Raw genomic sequence first — 4438 nt, forward strand, 5'->3', positions numbered from 1 at the left:
GTGGTGGGTGTTTGAAACACAAAGACAGAGACTATGGTGCCTTGTCATGGCAAGCTCACTGTCTAGTCGAGGAATCAGACATGAAAATGGATGATTAAAGTGTAAGGTTTTTAGAGGGTGTGGGACAGAAAATGCAATTGGACTAAGAGATGGGAGAACTGACTTTGCCAGAGAATACAGTCTAAGAGAGGACCCACAAAAAGGGAATAAACAGATTTGAGCAACTGGAAAGTTTTCCCAGGTTAAAGAATCAACAGTCAGAACATCCCAGGTTAAGGAATGAAATAATCTTTTGGGTAAATAAATAGAAAGAAAGAAGAAGAAACAGAGTTATGGGACTCCAGGCAGGGAAAATAGAGCAGGTGGCGCTTGTACTTTTCCTGAAATGCCTTTCTCTTTATACCTTTTTTTTAATGTCTAAATCGAATCTGTTCTTCAAGATCTATATATAATTCATCTTCACATTGACCCAAAGTGTTTTCCTTACACATGGTAAGTAACGACTTTAGAATAAATCTGGTTTTCAAATCTCATTCTACCCCTTAGAACCTATGTGTGTTTGAACACTTTGGATAATCTTTGAACCTCTACTTCCTCCTCTGTAAAATGGGCATGAAGATTTGAAACTTACAAGGTTCTTGTTGGGATCAAAGCCCATTGTGCTTGAACAAATATTTCATAAACCATGAAGTACTAGTAAACACTAGTTATGTTAGTTATTATTCTTTTCTTACAGTATTTCTTATAGTTAGTAATATTAGAAATAGAAAAGTTATTATTTATTTGATATCAGAAAATTTATAACTGATGCCCTTGCTTAGTTAGTAGCAGAAAATTAGAGGGGCATTCCTAGATAGGAAGAAAATCTGCCTACTTTGCACAGAGCCCTGATACTGAAAAGAAGTAAACAAATACTTCCGGGTCATTCAGAAAGCCTCAGAAATGGTTTGTGTTTAATTGTAAAGCTTCCCCCAAGAGAAGATGAATTGCCTCTCTTTGTGGAAAGGTTATCTTTCATTTGGATAATGTCTGCTTCAGCTCAAAAGACCTTCCTTGAATCCGGTCCCAAGCCAGGTATGTCAGGTATACAGAGAAAAGACACAGTCCCTGTCCTCAGACAACTCAAATCGTGGGTGAACTCTTAGTAAATAGAGTGTCCAGAAATGTCTTCCCCCACCCCTGGGACTATCTCTTCTCAAAGGATTGGGAAGCTAGAGCACTGGAGAGGAGGATAAGAGAGGGATTATTTGAGCAAATTTTAACTCTGTCTTCTCTGAGAACTGTTGTCATTTGCCACATATGGCAGGCTTACATGTAAATTTAAATTTAAAATCCAGTTCCTCATTTGGAGGAGCCACATTTCCAGTGCTCTAGGGTTACTTGTGGCCAGTAGCTACTCTGTGAGCACAGAATCTTTCACCATCGTAGAGCATCCAGTGGGGTAGCCCTGGGAGTCTGGCTCCTGTGTGATCCCCAGGAGGACCTGAGGGTCTGGCAGAGAGGTTGAAGTCAGTCTCTTGCCAGCCCTCTGCCCCTGTAGTTTGACTCCTCCTACTCTGGGATCACAGAGATCTCTTCTATTCAAATATCAGGATTTCCCATTCTAAATAAAAACCAGTCTTTGGGGCACCTGGGTGGCTCAGTCTGTTAAGCATCTGCCTTCAGCTCAAGTCATGATCCCAGGGTTTTGGCATCAAGTCCCACATTGGGCTCCCTGATCAGTAGGAAGCCTGGTTCTCTGCCCCTCCCCATGCTCATACTTTCTCTCTCTCAAATAAATCAAAGATTTAAAAAAAAAAAAAGAAAGAAAGAAAAAAAAAAAAAAAAAGAAAAGAAAATCAGCCCTGGACTTCCTGTGCCCACCAGGAGCAAAAATAAACCCTAGCATGACATGAAAAGAGCATGGTTATTTATTCTTCCCATGCCACTCCTGTCCCAAGTCCCAGGTGTGTTTGTTCTCTGCAGATGGTCCCAGTCTATAGCAGTTCAATTTATGATACTCGTGCCGTGGTCCAAGAGTGATGCACATTCAGTAGAAATTCTGTGAGTTTAGTGTGAGGGGGATTAAAATGAAAGCCATGAAATTGTGCTTACAATGGTGGATGCAACAGATGTGACTCAGCCACGGACAGGGTGATTGTTTGAAACAAGATGGGATTGGGAGGGAGACAAACCATAAGAGACTCTTAATCTCACAAAACAAACTGAGGTTGCTGGGGGGAGGGGGGATGGGAGAACGGGGTGGGGTTATGGACATTAGGGAGGGTACTTGCTATGGTGAGTGCTGTGAAGTATGTAAACCTGGCGATTCACAGACCTGTACCCCTGGGGATAAAAATATATTATATGTTTATTAAAAAAAATAAAGTCTGGGGTAGAAACCATCCAACTAGGGGCTAAGACAGAGTAGTTGACCTTTGGCTCTGCTCTCATTTAATGAGAGGCACTGTGTTAAGTCCTTGAAACTTTGTTACCTGTAAAACACACGTAATAATAACTCACCTACCTGATCGGGATGCGGTGACATTTAAACAAGACGGCTCACCGCCATTTAACCCATAAACTCTGGGAAGAAAGGAGCTATATCAGGCACCTTCCATGGGCCAAAATCTCTTCAAGGCCCATTACATTCTTGTTATTTATTCCCCAACACCATCCTCAATATGTAGATGTGATCCTTACCACAAAAGAGCGTCTTTTGTTTCTAGACCCTACTATCCATTTCTGAGCAGACTACGTATCACACATTATTCTGGTTGGTTTTATAGGTGTAACTTCTGTAAATCTTTCTACCTACTAAACTAGGTAATAATGTCCTCCCTTTGACTTACCATGCTAGTGAGGCCCACAGGGGTTAAGTAACTTGCCTAGAGGCAAACAGGAAATAAATAGCAGAGAGGGAGTTTCACCCTTTAAGACTCTGAAAACTCTTTGTACTCATTTTGTTGGCTATAACTATGCTAGGCAGAATGTCTAAAGTGGGCCCCAAAAGAGGTTATGCCCTAATCCCTGAAATCTGTGACTATTATGAGGGGCCACACCAGTGATTACATTATGTTATACTCACAGTTTACATTAAGAAGGGAGATTACGCCACTGGGCTCAGTTGAATCACATAAGCCCTGAAAAGCAGAGAGAGTTCTCTGTCTGATGGCAGAAGTCGGAGGGATTTGAAGCACAAGGGAGATTCCTGGTGCTGTTGAGGCTTGAAGATGGAGGGCCCCCATAGAAGGGATCTGAGCAGCTCTAGGGGTGGTGAGCAGCCCCCACTAATCACTGCAACCACAAAACTGAATTTTGCCAACACAACCTGAATACACCAGGAAGTGGACTGTCCCCAGAGTCCCTGGGTGAGAGCGGTGCTGGCTGGCACCTTAACCTTGGTCTGGTGAGACCCTGAGCAGAGAAACCCACTGAGCCTGCTCATAGGCACCAAGCTGTGATCTGATCAGCAGGCATGTGTGTTCAGCTGCCGAATTTGCGATGATGTGTTACACAGCAAGAGAAAAAGAATGCAAAGGCTTTATATGAGTTTACATGTGTTAATAGCACCTACCTGACAAGATTATTTTATGGACTAAGTAGAAAACAACAACAAAAAACCCACAGCATTCAGCACAGTTGTTGACATTTAGGAAGCATGTAATAAATGGTCCGTTTTATTTGTGCCCATTGTACAGGTAGGAAGACTGAGGCTTCGATGGCTAAATAGCGTGCCCAGGGCCCTGGAAGAGGTGGGAGTCAGGATCAGTGTAGACACCAAGGGCTGCTGCTCTTCCTCCGTAGACCAGGCATTTAGACAGGAATGCACATTGGAATTACCTGCACAACTTGCTAAAATGGAGATTCTCATGTCCTGATCCCAGTGATTATGATTCAAAATCTTGGGTGATCTTGAGTAACTGTATATCTAAAGGTATTATGGATGCTTCTGATGTACACACCCACAGAGTGACTGTACTAGACTGTGAATTTCTTGAGCTAGGGGTGTTCTTGTATCTTGTTTGTGCCCACAACAGGGCCTGGGACCTACAGTAGAATATATCCATACTTCCAGTGGATTGTCCGACCTTTAGTGTTTCTGCTACAGCACCATTGACCTTGGAGTCATTGTTGGTGAACCTATATCCCTACCGTCCTCCCAACTCAATCTGCCATTTTGGTGGCTGGCAGTGAGCCCTGCATTTGTTCTGAGAGCTCCCAAAGCTATGAATCAGCTCCCCCGCACCCGCCCGGCCCGCTCACATCCAAGTATGTAGTTTCTCTGTCTTTTCTTAGTCCGCGGAGGAGGCATTGCCACTCACCTGACAGCAGCAGTTTTAAAATAAGTTGGTGAAGGATCGAAGCAGAGACTCGAAGCCACGTTGCTGAGTGGGGTGAGCCTTTCCTGAGTGGGCTTGAGAAAGGCAGATAAAAGGCCAGCATGGAGAAGGATCAC

The sequence above is a fragment of the Mustela nivalis genome (assembly GCF_964662115.1).
Source record: "Mustela nivalis genome assembly, contig: HAP1_SCAFFOLD_694, whole genome shotgun sequence".
Lineage (NCBI taxonomy): Eukaryota > Metazoa > Chordata > Mammalia > Carnivora > Mustelidae > Mustela > Mustela nivalis.